The sequence below is a fragment of the Pezoporus occidentalis genome, unplaced genomic scaffold (assembly GCF_034315485.1).
Source record: "Pezoporus occidentalis ecotype Australia unplaced genomic scaffold, CSIRO_AGI_Poc_V1 ctg30, whole genome shotgun sequence".
Lineage (NCBI taxonomy): Eukaryota > Metazoa > Chordata > Aves > Psittaciformes > Psittacidae > Pezoporus > Pezoporus occidentalis.
Window position 1 is genome coordinate 2,330,407 of NW_026914941.1, and position 26,932 is coordinate 2,357,338.

Genomic DNA, 26,932 nt, shown 5'->3' on the forward strand with positions numbered 1-26,932 from the left:
TGGAAGGATGAGACAGATGACCTTTAAAAAGCAAAAAGCGGTTTGCCAAACATCTGTTATGAGACTGAAGGCTCTTACGACTCTGGATCTACAGTGAAGACAATTTTCTTGTTATCAAACCACTGATACATTTAGAGTGCGGGCTACTTGTATCATCTGACATTTTAACATCAGTTTGAGAGGTATTGTGGCCTGTTAAATCTGTACGTTATTTCTGATAAAGTGAGTTCAACTCCAGTTTTCAATTTCTTCGTTTAACCTCTGCTAAGTATGTTCGGATGGGGTCAGGAAAGAGGGAAGTCTTTGCTCAAACACCAAACTAGTGTATGGTATGTTTATTCAGCGCTTAGTCTAGGGAATTTCAACCTCAGCTGAAGCCTCTGTGTTTCCATGACATGGCTCTTTCTACGTTCATTAAAATTAGGAGGAAAAAACCCCATGTGAATGTTTGTTTACAGTGAGGAAAGAAAATGAAACAGTTGCTGTATAATGAGGATAACAAAATGGACCTGTTTTAACCAGAAGGGCAGAATATCTGTAGGCCCATGAAGAGCAGGAGTTCATCCTTTCTTCAGAATAAGGAGAAATTCAAGCACACTCTTATTCAGAGAGCTGTCAAATAGAGCTATTAGAAATACCTTGTGGGGAGAGGCTTGGTGCTAAGTGATGCAGGTATCTAATTTGAAAATCCATGCAGAGTCAAGGACTAGAACACCATGAACTGCTAATATAGGCTGGAATTTAAAATTTGTTTGAGAAAAGCTTGACTTCTTAGGAAAAATGTAGGCACTGCAATTTGAGGAGGTCTTGCGCATCTGAAACTTGGGGTTTAGCAAATGTAAGTTGCTGCGTCGTGAACCCTCTCTTGTAACTTCTGTCTGTTTCTTAAGTGGTTTTGTCAGTTAAGCAGCCATTACCCCATGTGTAGCCACTGTTTCATAATATGACAATCACCTATTGCATGTTATGAAGCTGGTATGGTGAAAGCTAAGATTTTTATAGAATATGGTTCTTAAAAATGGCCTAAAGTTCTAATCATAGATCTTTTTCTACATAAATGATGATTGGTCTTGCCAGTTATTAGAAACTATTCTTAAATATGGCCAGGTGTTAGAAAAGAATTAAAAAGATAATTTTCTTCTAGATAACAGTTCTTCTAAACTGTTTTGTAATAGAATGTAGCAAATCTTAGATTCTAAAGTTATATGAATTTAACCTGCAAGTATTGTCTAAATCTTAAATGCTAATAATCATAGCTTTGTGACTTGCTTTATCAAATTTTCTTGGCTTTGTATTGTAACTTGGGTGGACCATAACACATCTTTCTAATCCCTTTTGCTTCTGGCTGCTCAAAGGCAGTCAGTCAGTTCATCTCTTGTGGACAGAAATAGAACTAATTTAGCTTATTTAAGGTTTGAGTTAAAATATTGAAAAGCATAAATGATTCTCAAGTTCATGGGACCTAAAGGAACTTTCTCAAAACTGACTTAAGGTAAAAAACCCACCCCAAAATCTGATTTGAAGTCTTAAAATTTCTTGCAGTTTTAAAAGGTTGTTTTTAATTGTAGGCTTTCAAATGCAAACGCTACACTTCATTTCCTTATGGACTGCCATGTTTAAAAAAGTATGGTTGATTGAAGTAGGAATGGTTTACTTTAAAGGAGATACATGAATGCTCTGTCCCTATTCATAATGGATTTACTTCAGAATGACTATGTTGGGTCGATGTTTGTGGTATCTGCAAGACAGAAAAACAAACTACCTAGGTTCTGCTTTACCATACCATTACTATAATTTCTATTATTCATTATTACACTACTGTAGCTAATTTAATATAGGCAACTTAGTATGTTACCAAGTGTTCTTCTAAAGAGCCCCATGAATTCTTTTTGGTTTTTGCTTAATATTTTTATTCATTCCTTACATACCTAGGGTCATGATTCTGTATGGGAAGGTGCACAGTCACTGAAAATCACTCTTATGCTAAGTCTTGTGATTAGGTTTGAACCACTTGATAAGAGTATTTTTATGTATGCCCAGGAGATGTATAGGGTATTTGAGGCTTTCTTTGTTGTTCTCTACAGACTTCCTAAGCAGAGAAGGTGTAATTCCCATGTGTATGTACATTTATTTGTCTGACTTTAAACAGCAGCTTTAACATTAAGCTTGGTAGGGATGTGTGAGTGCTTAAGGGATATTTCTCCTGTGAGTTTCTTCTCTGAAAGTACTCTCTTACGACTGAGGATGGTAAAAGCCCTACACAGTCCTCAGTACTAGCGAGACTATGAAGTGGCAGTAAAAGAAACTCAGCTGTGAACACTTTACCCACACTTTATAAACTATTTATCTGACCTACAGCTGGCGCACATTCTTGTGCACTGCAGGGGATCCATTGCGCCAGCCTACAGACCCTGCAAGCACCATCTCCACCTGCAGCACCACTGCAGAATGTAATGAAGACATTGCACATTAAGGAAAAGATTATACCCTGGGGCAAGAAAATGGTGAAGCAATCACTGTAGGAGTGTTTTGGTTTTGTTTTGTATTTTAAGTAGTGGGTTTGTTCTATTAATTAGTTGGAACACTTAGCTTTTAAATTTCCCTTGCAGAAATACCACCACGATTAGCACAGAGGAAGGGAAATAGGCTAGCTGGATGATATTGTTTAAAAAATCTCATCTTCAAGTTACACAAAATAACATTTCTTGGAATTACATTGTAATCTATTTGATCCCCCCCCCCCCCCCCCCAGTGCTAATGATCTTAGTTAAGAGGATGGCCGGATGAAAACTGCATATTCCATGCTTTCAGACAATGTTGTAAAATAACAGCTTCCCTTGAAAAGTTACATAAGCCTTCCTCTGAGACACTTCTTGGGAAGGTAAGTGTTCAGGAATTAATGAAAATGATGCATCAATAAAGACTTTGAAGGGGTTTTTCATTTACTTGTCTAGTTATGTAGAAAAAACCACTAATACTAGAGTATTTGAAAGAGGTTAGTAAAAAATGAAGCTAAAAATAAGAAATAAATGGTTCTGTAATCACAATCTTAATAGCAAATTACATTGTCACTCATTTCCCTTCGTGAAACTTGACAGTGAGACTCCTGTTACAGCTGCTTAGTCCGGTATAAAATGTTCTATATTCTGATAAATACTGAAGGGAGAAGCTTTGTAGTGTTAGCTATGCTAGGGCTACAAATAGCATAATCAAAGGATGTGTGTATATTTGCTGTCTTTAATTTTTAACAGCACCTATGTACTACAAAGTTTTGTAGGATGGTGTCCTTGAGGCATATAAAATGATGCTTTTATTAAGTGTGTCACTTGTAAAAATGACCTTTTTTCCCCCTTATTACTGTCATTAAAAAGCTTCCCTGAAAAACAGTATTCCTCGTGTAGTTGCAAATGTCATGCAGATTTGTTTGGGGTATTAATGGAGAACTTTGCTTAGATTTTCAACTTGGCAGTATTAGGATGGCAGACATCAATTAGTTGTACTATTTGATGAAGTAAAATAGTACTTTTGTCTGCCCCTTGAGTTAGTAGGAGCCCGTATTATGTTTTGGATTCATTTACAGGTTTCAGGTGCCGTGAGAATGAGGGCTTCACCTGCATCTCCTCAAAATATATTAGAAGTCAGCTTGTTAGGTGGCACTGCAATGTGTTGGGGGTTAGATGTGGTCTAGGTTAGTCTGAAGCGTGCCAAACAGCTTTCTGGTAAACATTAGATATTCTTAAGGAACTGTATCACATATAGGCCTCTTTGTACTAGTTCACAAGGCCACATGTTCAGTTCATTACAGATACATCTCTCAGTAGTTACTGAAACATACTGGGTACACAAACAACCAGGAAATGAATTTGAGGAAGTGGAACACCTTGATTTGAGAGATTTGTCTCAAAATCATCCTTAATCATAATCCTTATAAAGAAATGTACAATTCTCTCAGAAGTTTTTACTGTATGAATAATTTTAAATGGTGAGATGGAATGGTCATAAGCTCATTGGTTTTCTGGTAACAGAAATCTTAAGAATGCAGTTGTTGTATTGCTGGTACTGCCTAAAGATATTAGTAGACAGCAATAATAATAAGTGAAATTAAACACTGATATTAAAATGTTTATTTCCAGGATAGTGTATGGTAATTTATACCAACGTAATCACAGACTTTAACCATTTTCAGAAAAATTATGGTTTATGTTCATGGCGCTTAAAGCGCCTTGTAAGAGACACTTTGTATTGCTTTTTATTTTAAATTGAATATTTAGCCTTCAAAAAGTTTCAGGAGGCTTTTCTGTTGCTAGAGGTCATAGTAGACGATATCTTTGGCCTTGCTGAGATTAGCAATTCTCATACAGATTCCCAAAGAATATTTGAGAGCCTTCAGAGAAATAACTTTGTGTATCATATTGTTATGCTTTCAAGAAGTAAACTTTCTTATTTTTCACTCTGGAGAAAAAATAATTTAAAGCCATCTGAATTCCTCTGGAATTCCAGGAATAGATTAATATGTGGGAAATGTTGTTCCAGTTCTTGTTACTTTTGATGTAGTTGCACATTAAGACATTTACCTGTCACTTCCTTTAAGAGTAGCCATTAATACAAGAAATAATTAGAGAATAGATTAGTCTCTTATTCTCATTTATTTTCCCAATGTGTATACGTAAGAACATAAAACAGAAACTGGTGGGCAGTTCCATCCTTCCCATATTCTCACCCCTGGTGCTTGCTAGGCTACCCTGTGGGGTGACTTAACTTGTTCAAGTAGTGTAAACCCTTGCAATTCTTTGCTGGGTTTGTTTGCTGCCATTTTAGAGAGTCAAATTGCCCACAAAGGGCCTGGAGCAAGGTATGTTGTTGGAATTGCATAGCAGGAAGGAGTGGGAAGTTCCTTTCTAATATTGGTGGACAGTTATTTGAACTCCTGCTACTGATGCAGACACCCTGACACATCAAATAGAGTAGCTGAGCTATCATGAGAATGCTTGATACATTTTCATAGCTCTATCAGACAAAGGAGATTAGAAGCAGAGCCTAGTCCCTGTGTGTTGGGTACCGATTACAAAATGGGGAACTTCATCATAGTTACTGGTTGGAGCTACCTCCCGCTGTTCAATTGTTCAGTCCTTGAGGTGTCTCTTCTCAGTATTTTTGGAAACACATTTGCTACCTTAACAGGTAGGAGGTCAGGGAGTTTTTCTTTTGCTAATTGTCACATTTTCAGAGCAATCTTCTGAAGAATTGATTTCTATTACATTGCTGTGTAATGCTGCCTATTAGGCAAAAGAAAGAAAAAGACTTTTTGCTGTTTTTTTTTTTTTTTGACCTGTTTATATTAGTTTTGGCCTTTGCTCTTTGTGCCATCACTGACAATTTGCTCTCAAATGCAGAACTGCATTTTCAGTTCAGTCAATCCTTCGGTGGTAATAAAGATGATAGAAGGGGGAAGTTCTTGAAAGTTGTACAAGTTCCTTATGTCAAAAGTGCTATTTTGTTAATTTTAGTTTCTGGATTTCATGAGGACTAGTACTGATATTCCCTAGAATACAGCACGAACAAGTGCCATTTCAAAAAGACCTGGGACACAGAGATGGAAAAGGCTTAGCCAGGCATTTGCTGTCTAGGCTACAGCTTTCATTCATGCAGTTACTCAGAAATATACTACTCTTATGTTTGATTAATCTGTTACATTTTTTTTCTTCAGTGGACTCAGCTAGAGTAAATTTTGTTACACATAAGGGGGGGGGGGGGGAAGCCTAAGTCTAAATCAGCTGTAGCTTTGTGTATCTATGTGGAATTATTGATTATCTATACATCAGGTAAGTCTCTTTATAATGCCCGAAAGTAATTTCATTATGCCTCAAAGCATGCTTTTAAGAAGTTATTAAAAGTGTATTCAATACTGCGATGAATGATCTGTCCAGCTACATATTATTAGTCTTAATACATTCTTTGTCTTGTACTGGTGAACATTAAGTACAGTTTGATACGACTGTTTGGTATTTTTGCTCACATTTTCTAATTCCATGGGGTTGTCTTTTTAACATTATGAAGAAGCAATCCATCTACAACTTCTGGTTTTGTTTCTGAACCATTTTGTACCTGTCTGTTACGACCACATGCATGATTTCTTATTTATCCAGTTCACCCTCTCACAGCGTCATGCATTCTGTTTTTAAAAATTCACTATTGGATGATAGAGGAATTAAAGTGCTTCATAATAATGTTTCTGGGCAGTTTCTTCATGATTAAAAGTGTGAGTGTTTCATATTTTGTGAGGAAATAGACAAAATCCAGCAGTAAACTTCCTTGGCTAACTGCCTATAGAAGTCATTCAAAGGCCATGTAATGGAAAAGGGAGTGCTACTGGTAGCCTTCTATTAATTTTGGTGTAGATTAAGTTCATAAGGAAACTCACTTAAAAGAGAAAGCTGAATGGTGGAAGTCAAGGATGGAGGTTTACCTGAAGCAGTCCGGCTATTTTGTTATATAGTTCTGTGGATGACTTTCAAGAAGCCTTTGACTATGGAGTCCAAATGACTTCAGACCAACTTGGAAATGGATCAAGTGAAGGCATCTGTCAATATAAATCAAAACCGAAGCTCAGCCTCACAGTAGTGTTTAATGAGATGCCAGCACCTCTGCTGCAGCTTCCCAATAACACCAAAGGAGGTCTCCCTTTTTGACCTATATTATGTATTTCTAAAAGTAAATCACAGCACTGACTAGCATTTCTGTGGCTAAAAAAATGTCTTTAGAAAGAACTGAATCATTAGTTGCTATTATTACAAATATAAATATCTGTTAACTTGGAACCTACAAGGACCTCCTTAAATCACAAAGAATACCCCAAAACTCAGTTTCTGTCAGTCTCATTTGCTGCCTTATCCATTTACATGCTTACCATCAGAATGGACCTTTGGAACACCTGGTGTTAATGTCTGATATCCAGTGTAGTTACTAAACAAGAGGTGTAAACAGCACACAGTCAAATCAGTACTTAAAACCTGGAGGGGAAAAAATTAACCAAAACCCCAAAATAGTGAGCACAGAAGCCCCGCTGCCTGGCTGCTCCTGTGGAACCAGGGGCAAGTTTGGGTCCTTGCTACCATCACTATGTTGTCCTCCAATGTTCACATTGTCTGTTTATTAGCTTATATGATAAATACTGCTATTTATGTTACTAACGGTTCAAACATACAAGCTTAAGACAAAATATTTGGAATTTTATAGGTAGGGAATGTGGTACTGATAAAGGTTTCCATGGTTGCTGTTTAAATAACTTGTAGAGTTTCTTATCTACCTGGGCTCGTGTAAAGCGTTTGACACTGTCCCACATGACATCCTTGTCTCTGAATTGGAGAGACATCAATTTGACGGATGGACCGCTCGGTGGATAAAGAACTGGCTGGATGGCCGCATGCAAAGAGTTGTGGTCAATGGCTCAATGTCCGGCTGGAGACCAGTAACGAGTGGTGTCCCTCAGGGATCGGTGTTGGGACCGGTCTTGTTCAACATCTTTGTTGCTGACATGGACAGTGGGATTGAGTGCGCCCTCAGCAAGTTTGCCGATGACACCAAGCTGTGTGGTTCGGTTGATACCCTGGAGGGAAGGAATGCCATCCAGAGGGACCTCGACACGCTTGTGAGGTGGGCTGATGCCAACCTCATGAAGTTTAACCATGCCAAGTGCAAGGTCCTACACCTGGGTCGGAGCAATCCCAGGCACAGCTACAGGTTGGGCAGAGAAGAGATTCAGAGCAGCCCTGTGGAGAAGGACTTGGGGGTGTTGGTGGATGAGAAAATGAACATGAGCCGGCTTCAGTGTGCGCTTGCAGCCCAGAAAGCAACCGTATCCTGGGCTGCATCCAAAGGAGCGTGACCAGCAGGTCAAAGGAGGTGATCCTGCCCCTCTACTCTGCTCTTGCGAGACCTCACCTGGAGTATTGTGTGCAGTTCTGGTGTCCTCAACATAAAAAGGACATGAAACTGTTGGAACAAGTCCAGAGGAGGCCATGAGGATGATCAGGGGACTGGAGCACTTCCTGTATGAAGACGGGCTGGGGAAGTTGGGGCTGTTCAGCCTGGAGAAGAGAAGGCTGAGTGGAGACCTCATAGCAGCCTTCCAGTATCTGAAGGGAGCCTATAGGGATGCTGGAGAGGGACTCTTCATTAGAGACTGTAGTGACAGGACAAGAGGTAACGGGTTAAAACTTAAACAGGGGAAGTTTAGATTGGATATAAGGAGGAAATTCTTTCCTGTGAGGGTGGTGAGGCACTGGAATGGGTTGCCCAGGGAGCTGGTGAATGCTCCATCTCTGGCAGTGTTCAAGGCCAGGTTGGACGAGGCCTTGGGTGATATGGTTTAGCGTAAGGTGTCCCTGCCCACAGCAGGGGGGTTGGAACTGGATGATCTTAAGTTCCTTTCCAACCCTAACTATTCTATGATTCTATGATTCTAAGTGTTAACTTTTTTTATCCCTTATTCTGATGAACATCTTGGAGTCTGTCTTGTATTAAATACTGTTAAGTACGTAGGATAGTTTCTGGAGGATACTTTAATTGGTTTTCCTGTTGTTACAGAGTAAATGTAGAATCTGTGGCTGAACAGAGTGTTTCATTGAAGTCTCCCAACTGTTAGTCTGCAGTGCAAATTAGGGTAGACAGACCATAGATAGGGCAGTTGTTAATCTAATTGTATGTCTTTTATGCCTTTTCTCCCTGGTTTTAACACTGCTAAACATGAAGATGAATGTTTCATATCTCCAAGCCAAAATTAATTCTCCCAACCTCTGCTGATGGTTTTGCTATTTAAATTTAATTGTGGTTTTCCTTTCCCATGTTTTGTCTTTCATAATTTCTTTCCTGTTTTAAGTCTTCAGTGGAAGAATTGCCTTCATAGAAAGCTTGTAGGTTACGTTTTGGAGAAAGACTTGATACGGTGCTTCCCTGTGTATTATATAATGTATTATAATGTATGGAGCCACCATTTTTACAGAAATGAACTCTCCTACATTTGTTGGGTTTTTTTGCCTCTTCCTCAAAGCGCTGCTTAACGTCTCTTGTAACCCTTCTGTAAAGTCTTCATAGCACAAAGCCACGTATCTTACCAATATGAGCTTTTGAAATAGGCACAATTTCTGTGTTTACGTATCTATCTGTGTCTGTTACCCCTTTTCTTTAACCTTGCTCCCTGTACTGACACCTGCAGCCAGGGCAGGCTTGCCAGAAGCAGCAGTGCAGACCACAGCACTGAAGGTTACTGGCATTGCTCTTTTAGTATCGTCCCTGTTGCCTGTTCCCTCTGAGAGGATCTGTGTGTAGCAGAGTTAAAATGCTAGTGACAGTAACCACCTAACCCTCATTAGCACTGCTGGCATGCCTCATATCCTAGCAATTGACAGCTCCAGAAGGGTTATTTTATGTTTTCTGCCAAGAATAGAGTGCTGTTAATAGAATAGAGTACTGTTAATCTCAGTACTGATTATTTAGCATACTTGGTGCATTTGTAACAAAAGTCCAGAATCCCTCGCTGCTGGAGACTGCAGCAATAACCAAGGGGTAGTTACAGGGAAAGCTGTTTCTCTTTTCATCTTTAAGAACACAGAGATCTGTGTCAATCCTTACTAAATCAAATCACTGCAGTTAGCAAAGATGTGCTGATCTGCCATACTCAAAGCCTTTTCTTGCAGTAAGTTCAGTACTAGGTAGTTCAGGTCAGTAGTACATAAGGTGCTCAGGACATGTTGGGAGACACTCGTAGGGATAAGAGTTTTGGCATAAAGTATATTCTCAGATATTAGAGATAGAATCCCTGCAGTTTGTTGGAAAGGTGTTTGTTGGTAGGAGAAAAAAAATACTGCAGCTTTAAAGGCAAATCGGTGCCATTAATTCACATTCATTATTTCATCTAGCAGACTAGTGAGGAAAATTGCAGTCCCCATTACAGCACAGTTTGCTGTTTTGTAAGGCACATAAGAAGTACTGCTACAATGCGTGTTTCTTGGTATCTGCAAGTAGAAGAGTTAACGTGTGCATGGTGTGTTTCCTTCTGTTTAGTCAACTTTGTGTTCCTTGGAAGTGGATGTCCTTTGGAGTTGTTTTGTTCAAAATGTGAAGCAGATAGTCTCCTATGAAACCACCTGCTGTACTTAGTGTAGCCGGCATGCCAAATCACCACTGTTATGTAATTTGGCACCGACATCCTTGTTTGAGGAATGCAAATTTTCTTTTTCTGCAGGGATGTAGGATTAAAGGTGTAGAATCATATTTGTGCTCCAAGAGAGACAGTGTGCATAGGCTAGGAAACGTCTATGAATACAACAGAATCCTACCTCTGCCCACTAGCAACTTAGCATATTGTGGGGTGATAAATACACAAGTTAGGAAGTCTGTTTTTGAGGGAGAGAGGGAAGACTACCTATTAGAACTGACTTAATGAGAATACTTATTCTGATTTGGAGAAGTATTTATTCTTGTCTGATAGTCATTCTTAGGGTTTTGATTCCTTCAGAAATAAAAGAACCTTAATGAGGTATTTTTTGCTGTCCATTCTGCTGCAGAGCTTAAGTGAATTCCAGCTGGGTGTTCATACTTCATTCCTTGGACTGCAGGGCATAGAGAATAGGTTCTCTAGAGCAGTGTGTAGCTTTCTGTGCACGGGTGATACTTGGATTTGTGCAAAAAATCATGGTGCTCATGGAGAAGAAATGCATTGCCTTTTGCCCTGGCTAAGAACACTTAAAATGAGAAAAACAATACAAGACAAATTGATGAGTGCTCCGAAACCAATTCTTCTCCTCAAACAGTTCTATAAAAAATAGGTGAACTTGTAGAACAAGTGAAGTTTTATCTTCTTCCTGACGAGTTTTTTATAGAAATAGAGGTGGCATATGGCATTGTTCAGCATCTTCTTCAGGTGAAAGATAGAAGCACAGCATCTTAAGCAGCATGCTAAAAATCTAAAGCCTTTGGCTGGGCTGGTTTTCAAGACCTTTGCTCGTCACTCAGTGATATTTGATTTAGTTGTGACCTTTTGTCCTGAAACCTGTGTAAGTAAAAAAGGAACTACTCTTCTGTCAGAAGCTATATAGCCTTGACCATAACCAGAAACCCAAATGCGTTCATTTCTGTATAATGTGGAAAGGCAGTAATTTCTAGATGATTAAGTTTCATGGTTTAGTTTTGTGGAGCTCTTGATTTTAGGAAACTTTCAGTGTGGTATTTGAAACAATTTTAGACCCTGCTATTAATTTGTGCAGTGAATGCTAGTTAGGGCTTTTGAAGATTGCCTTCATTGTTTTAACTTTTAATTTGTAATAAATGCGTAACTATTTCTTTTATTGTAATTTTTAATAGCTTTAATTATTGTGATTTTAATAAGGACTTGGCAACAGGATTAGAGGCAATTAGTGTTTGACAGATGGGTGTCACAGTAATCAGTATGCAAGACACAGTTGAGCAGATAAAAAGGATCTTGTCACATTTAAGCTTCTGTATAGCTTCACTTTGCATAAAGAGTTAGCAAACATTAGAAATCTTATAGGAAGTTTGCTGAGGTAAGCCATTATTCCTTGCCAAGAAATACCATTGATATTTTATAATTACAGTACAAAGCTTGGTTATGTCACATTGTGACAGACATTTTGTCATCATCCTAGTCATTAGTATTAATGTGTCTTGGAATGCAGAATAACATATAAAGCTTTAGCTCTGACTGGTTTTGATCTGACACTAGTTCTTGCACAGTATAAATTAATTTTGTATTAGAGTTGTGTCTGCGCTCAACATTGCCACACAGCCAGCCCGTAACAGCAGTGCCATTTGGCTTCCTTTTTACTTTAAGAAACAGTACATACAGTGTTTGCTTCAGCCACCTTAATGTTGTGAAGACCTTCCCCTGAGCTTTGGGAGAAAAAGATTGTTATTACAGTAATTGGGTAGTCTATGACAGCTTGCTGTAATTTCTTTATTAATAATATTTCTTAATATGGAAAAATGACATCTTTGTGTGTTTGAATTCAGCTGCCCTGACAAAGTTAATTGCTCCTCAAGAGATGCCATCCTGGGATGTGCTGGGAGTGTGAAAAAGAACAACTGCTGACTTCAGTAACTTTTTTTCCCCCAGCAATTTAACATTTTTCATATAATTAGCCCTGGTGTTTTTCTTAGATTTAACAGATCTACTAATAATATTGTGCTTTAAAAGCTACAAACCGAGGAGAACATAATGTAAAGCATATTCAAAGTGCCAGCTCATTACGCTGACAGGTTTGGTAAGTGCAACATATTTAACCTTCAACCTTCACAAAGGCTTAAATACATTTCAAATACAATCTTGACCCTGTACTGTAAATGTATGGAGTTGTTTTTGACTTAAATAATAGGGTAATATCCTGAAGGGAGCTTTCTGATTATTTTGATTTCTATCACATTGTTTATAAAGAGAATTCATAATTTGCCTGCATCATTCACTTCATAAACTCAAAACCTAGCTAGAGGAAAACACCCTATAAATATGTCATTATATGTATATACACACACAAATATATATGGCTATGGAACAGAGTTTTTCATGGTAGCACAAATAATGCCTTAAAATTTTAGTGAACCAAATGATCTAGTTAATAGAGAAAAGCTCTTTGACAGTGTAGGTAAGGTATACAAACCATTCCTCTTGTCCGTCCCTTTTCTTTGGTGTTAGCTGGCCTTACCAGCAAGCTGTGGGTTGAGTTTAGCTCTGCCTCATGAAGTCCCAAGGGGTCGCTGGGTTTTTACAGCGAGCACTTGCCAAGATGAGGCTTTTCCTGAGAGGGCTCCAAGGCAGGGGCCTCTTTGCCTTGGGGTCTGCTTGGGGCTCTGCCTGTATTTCCTTCTCCTTCATTCCTGGGTTCATGATGGCCTCTGCCCAGCTTCAACTGCTGTGTAGGACTGTTGGCTGTTAGGTAGCAAGTCTCCAGGCTTGCCAGGCCAGTGCCATAACCGGCACCTGCAGACCCGGAGCTACACCAGGAGTTGTGTGGCTGCCAGACAAAGGTGACAGCCAAAAATACATAAGCCAAAACCTACCCTGCCTGTCAGGGCAGCGAAGAGCCCATGGTTTTCTGATTATAATGGCAAAAATCATAAAGGCAGGGCTTGCAGCCCTTTTGAGTGTTCCTTTTGTAGCTTTCAGAATCCTCAAGAATTAGTCTTTTCTACAGGGAAATGCACAGATTAATAATTCTCTTCCAAAGCTCTTGCAGTCCTTGCAAAGCATGCTGGAGCTGTGAGGGGAGATTATTAGGAAAACCAGTGTACAATAAAGTGAATGAAACCATTCTGAACTTGAATAAACAGGTTCTGGAAATAAGAAGCATCAGCTAGTTTAATCAGTTAGATGTTATAACAACAAAAAAGTATGAAGGTTAATAGCAGAACCAGTGTAGATTTTGTGCTAGGAAAAGTTGGGGAAAGGATCTGGCAAGAGCCTGATTGTAAAAGAGTCTCATTGCAGAAACTGATTCATTCCCAGACACTGAAATAAGTTTGTTTGCTTTATATTAAGAGTTTAGGAGATGTTAGTAATAAGGAACAAAAGTAACAGACATTGAATTCAATCTTTAATATGCATTAGTATGTCAGCTCAATACCTATTTACAACTTCATACAGGCTTCCTTCAGCTCAAAGCCACTATCTTTTTGTTGTAACACATACGTATTAAAATCTGTGTCTGAAAGTCTTAACCAGTTTTCATTGGTTTTATTTTGAAGTAGTACAGGCATGGCTAGTAAAGCCCACAGGTTTAAGGGGGTGTTTACATGGATTATACGATGCTAATTTTATCAATGAAATGGAAAATGTAATATAAAACAGCACTAACAAGGTTATTTACCTCAAAGGAGATGGGCTGGAGCAGACCACAGACCTTATTAACCTTAATTATAAGCCCTTGGGGTGCCCTAAATTCTTAGTCCATTAAGTATAAAATGCTAATCTTCAGGGGCTGTAGACTCATCATGTGCAAAATGATTTGAAAATGCAAATGGGAGTTATAAGACAAACATTCATCCATGTCTGATTAATTCTTCACTGCTTCTGTCTCTGTGGATATATACTCCCTGGTGTCTAACCACTAGCAGCTTGCCCAGTCTATGGATGTGTTGAAATGCATTGGGTGGTCAGATGGGGGCCAGCCTTGAGACCCTTCATTACACAGAAATGCATAAAGCAATGTGTTGGGGAAATTTTAGCCTGAATAGAACAGCAGAGGGCTTTTAGGCATTTATAGTACATGCTGTGTTCTCTGTGTATCCTGCAGACCTACTTGTGTCTATTCCTGTTTAAAATGACTCGGTAAGACCTGGCTGTATTTTAGAATTCTTCAAAAGTGACTCATTTGTGACTTTCATTTTTCAATTATGCTTTAGCAGTGTGTTGTGTTACAAAGTTTTCTTGCTTTGGTAATGTAAACTCAAAATAGGACATGGAAATGAACTGAAGAAAGAGGCACTAGAGAGTGTTTTCATACTGAAACACGGAAATGTTGAGAAATTCTTAGTGTATGCTCATCACAGTGGTTTCTGTGAAATGAATGCTGTTTACTTCTGAATGTTTCCCATATGAGTGATACGGAGATTAAGACCACTGTCATGGACTGTTACATCTTTGTTTCTGGAAACTGGTTCTGTATATTGATACCAATGGTATATATTTTCAGTGGTAGTGACCTCAGTATGGTAAAGGCTTAGAAAAAACTGTTTGAAAAATACTGTCAGTGTTCTACAAATGGAGAATGTGTGTACTTATTCAGCGAGAATATGAGACAGAAAAACAGGATCTGTAACTTTACAGAAAATCATTTCTAGTTGAAGAGAGTACAGTTCATGCTGAATCAGAAAGGATAGAAAAGGAAAGTATATCAAATAATACGCCAGCTTAATGATACTATTTTTTTTCTTTATTTTTTGTTTTTTTTTTCTGCAAACATTTACACATTTTGGTATGTTTGTATGTTAGCTTGCACAGTGTTCTCAAACACATCTGTCTAAAACCCACATACATAACTCATAATATATGAGATCTGTGAGAAAGGATGACCTGTTCTTTCTTTCTGTTTCATTATTTTTTTTTCCTCAGAGAGAGGCATGCAAAGATGTGTATTTTGGTCTATGCTACAAGAAATCATTCTGCCTATGAGTCAAGTCCTGTTATGACGTTACTGAATTTGAGAACTTGAGTTTGCTTCTCGTCCACTGGATTTACTTCTAATTGTTTGGATATACATCTGATAATCACTTAGCCCATGTGATCAGAGTATTTCCTAGTCTGTGAATCACTGTTGTGTAATCATTGTTCCAAAAGTGCCTCTAAGATTCCCAATATGCATGTGTTTTGAAAGACAAAAATTGCACAAGAAACAAGGTATGCTTTAAGTTTCTTCTTTTCACCCGCAGTCCATTGCAAGGACTGTTTTAGTCTTTACTTTTCAGCAGCACCATCATAACACTGAAGCAGTTTTCCAAAGGTTTGCTTCTAATTCAATCATTTCTTTTGGCAGAAAAATTAGCATTGAAAAAAAATGAGTGATTTTTAGGGCATTAATTCCCCTTTAATAAATGTTTGGCTTTTACCTGTTTCAAATTTTCATATCATATTTTCATATAAGAAAACAGCCATTTCCTATATAATGCCTATTGTATCTATTGGTTCATACTCATTTTCAAAGGTGACCTCCTGTAATTTCATATCTCTGAAAGAGCTGATTGCATCTGATACTATGGTTTTGCAGAAATGAGGTGCAGGTTGTTTTGCTTAGAGCTAGATCGTGGCTTTAGGCCCTTTATGAGTTGTAGGTTGGACTAGCTGATTTTCAGGGTCCCTTCAGCCACCAATCCTGTGATTTATGATGCCCTTGGGAGGCCTCAAGTGCGTAGCTTGTTTGAGCAGGAAATTACGGCTCCAGATTCATGACTTGGTTGTGTTGGCAGCTAGAGTTCAGGGCCTGGTCATTGCCGATCTAAATCTTGTATTTGCCTTTTCATTTGAACAGAGGAACGTCTAGAACATGGGAATAAACATAATGGCTGAGACCAAAGGTCTGTCTAGCTAATGCCTTGTCTCATATGTCCCCTGAACAAATGGAAGAGAAGGTAAGAGGGCAAAGCATTTGCAGGTCTTCCTTCAAATGATCTTCCAACCTGCAATGTCTTTCAATTCAAAGATCCTGAACTAGATGTTTTGTTTAGGTAGTATCTTGACATGGACTTTTCTTCCATAATCTTTTCCAGTCTTACTTGACATCTTTTGCTGTTAGATGAGTGAAACAAGCAGTGAGCATGAAGTAAAATGAAAGGATATTTTATTTTTTAGGTCATAAGAATTTAGGTATCTGTAATGGTAGTGGAGGTCTAGCTGTCTTTGCATTAGGAAAACATGGAGTTCCAGTAGCTTAATGAAGTTGCTTTTTATCAGTTCAAATGTTTAGCTGTATTTTATATGTAGGTAATGAAGTTACAAAGATGCCTGTAGCAGTGACCAGTTGAATTGGAATGACTGCCTCTAATAATAAATTGAGACAAAGGCCAGCTAAAGTGATGTTTAGTGTCTTTGCTTTGGAGTGTGAGGACAGCCAAACTGAAGACATGTTACTCATTCTCTCATTTCTGAGACTACCTTGAATGATCAAGTCCTCAGTGTTTGTTTTCTGAATTGCAACGAGATTTGGGAAGAATGGATGCAATTTCAGTGTATGACCTTAAAAACAATTTTCAGAGGGTATAAAACACTCTTGCTTAATTGCTATTACAAATATACATTCAAAATGGAATGCACACAAGGTAACTTTGGTTATGCACTGCAAACACTTGGCTATCAAAAGTTACCTTTTTTCCTTTAGAAAAATCTTAATTTATGACACTGAAAGTTTAGAAAGCCAGGTTTTCATGCTACACTACAATATTTGAGGTAACTCTTTAGTGTAGTTACTCTGAATAAGAGTTAGAACAATCTCACATGAGTCAGTGGACTACAATACTTGTGTCTTCTAGGAATATTCTTTAGAGCTGCTCTTCAGAGCAACAGAAATCATGAGGAATTAACAAACCATAAACTGTGTACAGGCCTCATGCTGGCAATATCTGTTAATACTAAATGAATTGCAATAATATGATAGTTTAGGCAAGTTGATAGGACTTACAGCCTTTGTAATTGCTAGTGGAATAAAACTTAAATATAATTTCTTAACTTTCTTAATAGCTTCATTGCAATCTTCTTTATTCAGCCTTGTGTTGATTCAAGGTAACACATGTGTATTCAAGTGAAAAAGTTAATAAAAATAGCTTGCTTTCAAGCAATTTAAACAGAACCAAGATGACAAAGATTAGAACCAGCAGCACCAGGAAACCTCAAGATACTTAAAAGATTTTATTTTGGTGTGTTTTTTTGGCAATTATGGTAGTCTAGCATTGACTTGTGAGATGCGAGAAACAAGCTGAACATCTGCAATCCCCCTTATCAAGGTAGAGTACCCTAGAGTGGTAAATGAGATGTGGAACTTGTAAGAGGCCAACTTTTTTTTTCCACCATGAGTATTGCTTAAGAAGGTTAGGTTTCATTTACATTTATAACCACTTCTACCTATTGCTGTGAGAAATGTAGACCAAATCATCCAACAATTACACAGAAACAAAAAGGGATCATATGATCCCATAAGGTTTGTAGCTTGAGGCTTTTTTGCATGATTGGATGTAAGAGATAGCCAGTATTTTAAGAGTATGAACTTCTCTGTCCTGAAGAATTTCTAGCCTTAATTTTGGCAGGTTCCTAACTGTACCCAGGTACATAATCTTAATTAGGCCCAAATATACCAAAGATAGATGAAACTTTATAATTTCACAATAAATTAAAAAGACAGTCTTAGTAATTAATTTTTTTTAATATTTCTCTTTAGGTACTATGATTGGTGATTTCTTTACTATTACTGAACTGCTTAAATATTTTTCTGTTTTCCTGAACCTGTGCAGACTGGTTGATGATTCCGTAGGCTTACTTATCTAATAAAATAATTTGTGATGAATACAGGCCCATCATTGCATTTTTATTTTAATTGTATCACTTAAAATGTTATTGGCTGCCATAATCTTACTATCCGCTGTTAAGTTTACAGCTCATTTAGAGTGCTGGATCACTTATCCATCAGTTTACTGCAGTGATTATTCCTACAAATCTGAAGACAGTTTTGTGCTGCCATTTTTATCCCTGCCAGAGGTGATGCTTCATTATTAATTGCTAAATTCTTATTAAAATAGATTATTTTTCCTAAGTGGTAAGCAATCTGAAACCTTAATTCTCTGTTTTGTTTTGCATTTGGGCTTTTTAAATATTTTTACACTTTGTGCACTTGGGCTTCTGTAATTGTGTGTAATTGTAATTTCAGCACTGTGTTTGATACATTGACTTTGCTGTTCCCCATGATTTTCTCTGAGAAGGGTAACAGTCAGGAATTATGAAAGCTTCTCACATTTTAATTTTTGTTGTAAAGGGAATTCTGGTCTTAAATTCTGAAGGATGTTATGGGAAGCTATATTCAGGAGGTATTCATGGTAGAGCATGCTTAACTTCAAGTTGCAAGCAGCTAGGGAAATTCATGCAGCTGTAGAATTTCTAATCTCACAACTTCTTAATGAATAAAAATTATAGAGCTATTTACAGACAGCTGAGAGATAGTGTGAGCTATTGGTGAATAGGACCAGAGATTTGTCTACATCAGGTATTAGTATTTGTAACCTCTGGGATTGTAGAATTGAGATTCCTATTGTAGCTGTGCGCTGTATGTGCAGTGTAGCTCTGTTGTATCAGCTGTGTAACTTACACTCGTCTCTTTGATTTGAACTTATACTACTACCATGATGTAAGTTTCAGTCCAGTGCAAGTTTCTAAGGCTGACCTCTGGATATCAGTGGAAAGTCTTCTCATAGGCTACTCCTGAATAATTGTGACTCTTATGGGAATGATCCATCCTAGTTTCCATGGTCAAGCATTGCTTATGTAAGCATCAATGCCATATTATTTTAAGGCAGCACTAAAATACAACTTTTATTTTGTATCATTCTTGCCACATTTAAAAAGAGCCATTTCATGTGTACAATAACAGTTTTTTATGACATTAGGGCACAAATCAGTGTCTGACCTTATAAAGCAATTTTATGCTGTACACTTTAATAGGTGTAATATAGTATCGAAGACTTTGAATCATAAGAGGCTATGAAACTATGTAAAGAACATTACAACCTGTCTCAGGTTTTAGATGAGAAAGATGAGTTGCATAATTATGAAGTTTTTAGTCTTGACACTTTATGCCACAAAATACTGTTTATGCCTCTTCTAAAAGGTTTCTTTGCTAAACCACTTCTTTAAAGCTGGTATTTCTATTCCAAGCAGTAAAACACCCCGAAACCATCAGAAATTTATGGAAATCATTTTCCAGAAATGCTGTGTTAGAAAAGCTCATTTCAAGACAAAGTTCATGGAAGAGAGATCATCATTCATAAGCTGGAGAACTTGAGGCATGGCTTCAAACTAGGCCATGGCCGGCCACACTGCTTGTGTGTCAAGCAAGTTGCTTGGACTGCAGAGTCTACCACTGCCTGCATGTGCTCTCAAAGTAGATGCTCAAGGATGGGTTGAACAAAACCATTGTCAAGGGGCTGTTCTGATGGTTTTAACAGTAAATTTCATTGGGAAAATGGAGCACCCTGTATATGTAGGGTTAGATTCTTGCTGTTGGTCCTAATAATGCTTTTAAAGTCAATCCAAATGATATCATTAATAAAGAAAAGCGCATGTGCGGGTGGTTAAGTGAAGTTTCCATAGTGTCTTTCCATTTTTCTCATCTAGTGGGCAGTAGGGTCAAGATCATGCGGTTTTGTATGAAGTGGTAAAGAATTTAGCAAGTTTTGCCATACTCTTCTGTATAAGTAAATGAGTTGACATGGCCTTTCCATTTACTGTGTCTCTGTTTTCAGCCATATAGAAAATCAGTTAGTTTCTCTGAACTATATTTAACTTGTATGAAATACATATTTAACTAGTATGAAATAGCGTCATGTAACGGTTTCTACAGACCTGTCATGAAATAGATGCTGGTTTGGTAATCGGAGCATTCATCTGGGACATGGGAAACTAAAATATGGGGGCTCAAGAGGTCACTGTGAGGTGCCTGAAGGAGTGTGCAAACTGATGGTAAAGTCAGGGTCCAGCTCACTTGAGACCATTGTCTGATGCAGTTAAATGTTTTAGTTAACCTAATAAATAGGAAAGCATTCATATAAATATAGCACTGTAAATTTTACTTAGAAATAAGGGATTTTTAAAGAAACCACTTGGACTAACGAGGTTTTCTTGTGCATTGCTGCTATGATACATAATGAAAATTGTGGAAAACTTAAGTGGGTTATGCAAAAATATATTATGTTTTGCTGTTGGCTTTTATTATATATGTATTTTGGATGTTAGAAGTTTATTGGCATCTCCTCCAAAAATAAGGTTCCTTTGAAGGTCTTCCATTTAGTGCCATTTCTTAGCTATTTTTTGAAAATCCTGGTTATAAATGCATGTATCTTTAAGTAAGAATTCAAGTGAGAAGTAGAAGGCAGACGGAACTGCCATAGCCAGTCAAGCATTTTGAAATATTCAAAAGTAATCCTAGCCAAAATGATTACTACTGAAATACAACAGCCTGTTTTGCTGTTCTCTTAACCTGTTAAGGTTTCATCTTTTCTCCTGGCAGAGCATGCTCTGGTAATCTTGCATCACTTTTTTTTGCACGTATGTGGACAGATGTTCATAATTCATGAAGCTTGCTGGCTGTTAGAACAAATTCTTTTGTTATGGAAGCACTCTTAGGTAAGCTGACAGTGAATCATTATGCTATTTTAGAGGCAAATAAGTAATTGGACCCATACTAAAAAGGCCCACAGTACTTTGATTTCCCAATTATAGTCAAAGTGAGAATCACTCAATAGACATTCCCTTATTATAGGAACAGTGTCTGTATAGTAAGCGTAGCTTGTGTGATTCACTTTGTTGATTTTTGGCAAATATTTGGAATTAACAAGTCTTTATTATGTCACAACAGGTTTGGTAATTAGTTATTTAGATAAAAACAGCAGCAACAACAAAGCAGCCTAGAAGTGAATGGAACATGCAAAACCATTATAGTGATTTGTCACCACACATTTTTGGATCTCATTACTTCTGCGTGTATGGCAAAACGCAAATGTATGGTAAAACCAAAATATTGCTTAGCTAAACCCTGTGTGACTGCTATATTGTCTGAAGAGACCTTATTTATTCTCAGCTGAAGTAAACATCTGGGTATATGTCATGGCTTTTGGATTCTTCAGTTCATCACCTAGCATAATGTGGTGACTGCTCTGGATTTGTAGCTAATGCCAACATTATATGTATTCAAACAAGAAGTGGTTAACTAATAAATTTGTTCCTTCTGCTTTAAATCTGGATCTCTGTTTTATATTTAAATACACATATTTGAATTATTTGGGGGGTGTTTGGGGTTTTTTGTTGTTGTTCCCAGGACACCCTTTTTTTAGGGAACTCTCAGACCTTTTAAAGTAGGACATCTCAAAAGTGTTAACATTTTATTAATTTCTATTAGAGGCAAAGTGATAGCTCTTTCACTAGAAAGCAGGGAAGGCTCATTCCATTATAACCATCAAGATGTATTTGTCATGTTATCTTCTTAAATGCTTCTGTTTAACGAACACAAGTAAACTTTTACAAATCTCTGAGGCAGAATAAATAGGAATTTTATTCAAGTGTGTTGGAAGCATTTTCCCATTAAACTTGTCTAGGTTGATTTGAAAGGGAGGACTGTGGTACTATGCTGTGATTCTTCAGTGCTTTTCCAGTGTTGACATACTATTTCTTTACACTTTTTCCTGACTTTTTTTTTTTCCCAAGGTTAGTTTGTTAGCGCTTCTTTGAGTACATAGAAAGCAAATGGTGACATTCATCAAATTTATAGTGTTAGGGCATCAACAAGCTTCAGTGCCTGTAACCTACGGGAAATTCTTTTAGGAAGGCTCTATTTCACAGATGTGTGTCATGGTTGGAGTCATGCACTTCACTTGCAAGAGAGAAACAACAATATATTTGATTGATACAAGACAGTTATCAAAGTTCAGTGGTAAATGTGACAGTGGTTTAGCAGGATTCAGTGACAAGGTACGCGTGATTTACTGCATAGAGAACGAGATCAGACAAAACTTCCTGGGAGACTCTCCCATTCAGTCATAAGGTTAAGAAAGGACCTCATTGTGTTCTAAACCCCTCCTCAGAGGGGTGTTAAGGTGCAGCTGGATCTAGGTTTAGTCCCAGACCTGGTCAACAGTTTATGTCTAAAGTATTACAAGTGTGCAGTCAATCCGTCATATAACTTAGCTTGTATTTCGGTCCTCTTGTTCCTGATTCACTTACTGAGTATCTGATGTAATAAGGAATCTCTCCACCCTCAGAAGTAAGCTTGAGAGACATCCCCACTCAAGGCGAGAAGCTGACATGCAGCCTGCTGCGATGCAGGAATGCTCAGCAGGCCCTGGGCTGGCCATTATTTATGGAGTAAGATGATTGACTTACAGTCATATTTGCATACCAACCTTATGGTAGTTGGTGCATGCTCACCTGGCACTCAGCAGTTAGCAAGGTTTATGGTCCTTGGCTATTGTGTCTCCTGTCTCCTCAGAGTCCAACTTAAGCCAGATGCAGGCATTACAACTGCCACTGGCTGCTGCTTAAGCAGAAAGGGGTGAGGGGAGCACATGGTCACAGCATGCAGGGGTTTACAAAAACCCTCACAGGATAAAGATTCCTCTTAAAAGAAGGTAATGTGTTTTTTTGGTTACATTTTTGTTTCACGCTCAACTTTCTGAAGGCAAAATGATTTGGAATGTCAGTTAAAGAAAGCAAGAATATAAAACCTCAGTATTTCTTTCCTATTGAAACGTTGTTATTGTAGGTCTGTGGCACAGTGGTAAAAAATGGGTAGGGGGACTACAGGAAAAAATGAAGGGAAAGGAGAGGAAAGGTAAAAAGGTACTGGGAGTACAGAACCATGCGTGGTTGATCATGGTACTGATTTCACACATCAAGCAATAAAGCAGCAGTGTTGGTTAGAAATGTGAGATAATAAACAGTTGTTCTGTTGTGGCATGGCATGAACCACGTTGTGGAAATAATAGCAAAACCAAACCCTCATCTTTTCAGGGAGAAGGTTTGTTAAGTTGGAATGAATGTTTATTATAAACAGGGAGGCACATAATCCATGTTGAAAATGATCTTTCTTAAAAGGCCAACTTAAAAATACCATGAAAATAAGCATCAATGTAAAAAGAGCTATACTTCTGTCTTAAACATTTCTGTGTATACCTTATGGAACTGTGATGTGTGTCATGCCTCATATCCCTGAATATGCAGAAGAGACTTGAAATCTCTGCAGTTCCTAATAACACATCTCTGTCATCTGTCTGTCTTAATTTCGTAAAGAATGAATTTCATTCTGAATCCTTGGGAGTCTACAGAACAGAAACTCACAAAGTACTGCATAAACCATTTGAGGATGTATGCACTGGTCAGATTTAATATTTCTTACCATTGTCCTGAAACACTTCAGAGAAGCAGTTATTGGGCTAGCAGAAAGGAAGTGGATTAGGGAAATGGTTGTGTGATGGGACTCCATCAAAGCTGTAAGCATGTACCTAGTAGCAAGGTTTTAACCAATAAATGTGGGCATTTAAATGTGGGTTTGCCTTTAAGAAGTAAAGAATCCTTGAGATGTCTTTGCTTCTAGAAGCTGTAATAACCCTCAATGTGATTTGTACTTTAAAAGCTTATTTACAGAAGACAGACCACTGTTAATGGCATTTGCATGGAAATTTCCCAAATGAATATTTATGAATATGAAATACTAATACAGCACAGTGTAGTGCATGTTCTGGCACAAGTGTTTCTATATACAGATGCATGATTTTTGTTGAACTCGGCATAACTGACAGATCTCTTGGGGAAACACCAAACTGCTTGTTCCACGTACAGATGTTCCTTTGGCATCTTATTATAAAGACTTGAAAAGCATACTGTTTTACTGGCAATAAAGCAGCAATAATGTCTTAATAGAATCTGAAAGAATAACTAAGCACTTCAAATGCCTGAAATAAAGGGATAATTGAAGTTGCTTTGGGTTTAAGCCTCAGCAATTTCTTACATTATAATAACTCAGGTGGCTGTTTATATCTAATGAAAGGCAATAAAATAAGAGCACATTATTGACTGAGAACTTAAACTTTTGCTTGTATCTGTAACGTGTCTCATTGATACACATCATTGTAATGGAAGGAACAAATTATTTAAATTATATCTCATTATGCAATGCACAAGACAATAACTCACTTGCACAGAGACTTTTCTTAAAACTTTGCAAAAATTTTAATGAGTATCTTGCAAACTGACACCCTAAATAATTTGCACTCATGGTTTATTTGTTCAGGTGTGCTCATTGAAATTGTCAGGTTTATTTATCTCAAATACTCAAAAGCTCTAGAGTTAGATTTCTATTACCATATTTAAAAAATAAGATTGATTTTAATTGTTTTAAGTACCATAGTCTTTCTGCTTAGGCTCTTCTGCTATTCTCTGTAGATGCAGGCCCTTCAAGTGTACCAAGCAAGGCAGTTTCCTCCCTAATCCAAGGACTGACAGATGGTGCTTAAAGAAAAGCATTGAATGTGGTATGGATAAGCAGATTGATTTCCAACATTAAGAACCAATATTATGCCTTTAGATTTTTTGGTACTGTAATGGGCTACAGTGGAAGCTGTAAAGGTGTCTGGTCATGGTCTGCTGGTCAAAATGTAAGTAGCATCATCTCCATCACAACTGTGGAAGTCCACATTTAAAATTTTTATTGTAGGCATTTAATCTTACCCTGCTGCAGTAGAGAGAAACATGGGATATATTCATTACAGCGTTAATGTGGCAGGAGCTCCTTTGTTAGCATTGCCTTTTGGAAGCTGTGCTGCCAGCAACATGACAATGGGTTGAGAGTTATGTGTGCCTTATCAACACAGCAGCCACATCCAACACTAGCAGAAACTCTATCAGCCCAGCTGCTACGAAAGAACTTGATTTCCATTAAAAATAAAAAGGGGGGAGGCAGGAAGGGGCAAATTATTTTTTCCCTTCTGTGTGACCTGTTCTCCTCCCATTCCTCAAAACCTCAACTATACAAGCGGTGACATGTGAGCTCTTCTGTACAGGGTGTCACTTAGGTCATGAATCACCCTTCTTTCAAGTACCTGTTACAGTGTTGAAGAGATAATTGCTACCTTTTTGCTTGCAGTTTCTGATGTAGAGTAGTATATGCATGGGAAACTTTGGAAAAGAGGAACTAGCCTTAGTCTGTATAAATTGTGATTTCAAGCTTCTGAAGGGATTTTAATTTTCTTTCACTTTTGACAATGTAAATAAAAATCTGAAATGGGACTGTTTCATGTCTTGATTGCTGCAAGTCGCCTAGATCTTTTCACTGAGAGAACGGTGAAATAGCGGTGAAAAATATTGTAGATGTCAATATACCTTGAGCATTACCTGAGTTTAGTAACCTGCACATTTTTCAAGGGCAAGCTTAATTTTCAGATGTCTGGAATTACAGCAAATAGAATCCTCCTTCACTTCACTCCTCCTTATGGGGAGAGGATGGGGAAGCAAGCAGATTTTGTGCTTTGTCATGATGTTTACATTTTGAGACAGGTGTGTGAAGGAGGGTTAATGGAAGGAAACTGCTGAGACAGCAGGACAGCGGTCAGCTACTGGGGATTCTTTCAAGACATTCTGTCTGACCAGGGCTCTGGCAAAATACATTGACATAATAGCAATGCCAGCTTTCTACAGATAGCACAAAGTTTAATCAAGCTAAGCTGTTAGGACTGATTGAGGAAGAATTTGAGAAGCTATAATACTAAACCAGTAGCAACGTAGTTCAGTGTCTTACTTGTGAAATGGTTCTTCACTGGAAAGGAAAACTATTTCATATAATTGCTATGATACTTTCTACCATGACAAATGTGGAATCATTTGTCAAGTGTTTGAAAAATAACGATATGAAGTCTTCATTTTTAGTTAAATTGTATGGGTAAGATAATTGAGAAACAATTTTTTCCCTAGAAATTGTTCTTCCCTCGTTTAAATGAATAAGTATTTGGTTTTAAAAGCAGCCTTTCTTGGCACATTTAACTTCTCTTTCATTCTTTGAACCAAGTTTTCTAAAAACTGATTCCCTTAAAGTTGGTCTGTTTATTTCTCTATCCTTGATGAATCATGCTGTGATGCATCATTTGGGGTTATTTCAGTGGTAAGGTATAGTACACAATACAGTGTTTCTGAGTAGCTGGTGGTAAACTGTAGAATGTTTTTACTGAAGCTGATAACACACTTATCCTAGATGGGATTTACTGAAGGAGAAAAATCTTGTAAATAAGAATCAATATTTCAAGCAATAAACTATAACTTTTAATAGACTACAAATAAAGCAGTAGTTAGGTGATCTCAACAGGATATTTCTGCTATAAAGTTGTAATGAAGTTACATTTTAAGTTGCAAACTGAGTTGGAGATAGAAACCATAAGTGTTCAGGTTTTCTCTGGGAGGAATTAACTAAGTTCTGCTTTTTCTTATTCCATCAAAGTTCTTTCACTCATTTGACTTCCAGGAGGTGCCAGGAAATTGTGGATTGGAGCCAGAAAGGCTGCTACATCTCGGTGTGAATCTGAAAAATAACCAGTACTGGGTTTGTGTAACTGTTGTGGTTTAACCCCAGCCAGCAACTGAGTACCATGCAGCGCTCGCTCGCCATCCCTGGCCCTGCCGTTGAATAAG

At 37.8% G+C, this 26,932-nt stretch overlaps 1 long non-coding RNA gene across 1 annotated transcript; it reads left to right on the plus strand.

Moving 5' to 3' along the window:
• On the plus strand, nt 1-26,932 carry LOC134168120 (uncharacterized). Its single transcript, XR_009966430.1, has 3 exons — nt 1-182; nt 2,753-2,881; nt 26,766-26,932. It is a non-coding gene; the product is annotated as an uncharacterized LOC134168120 (long non-coding RNA).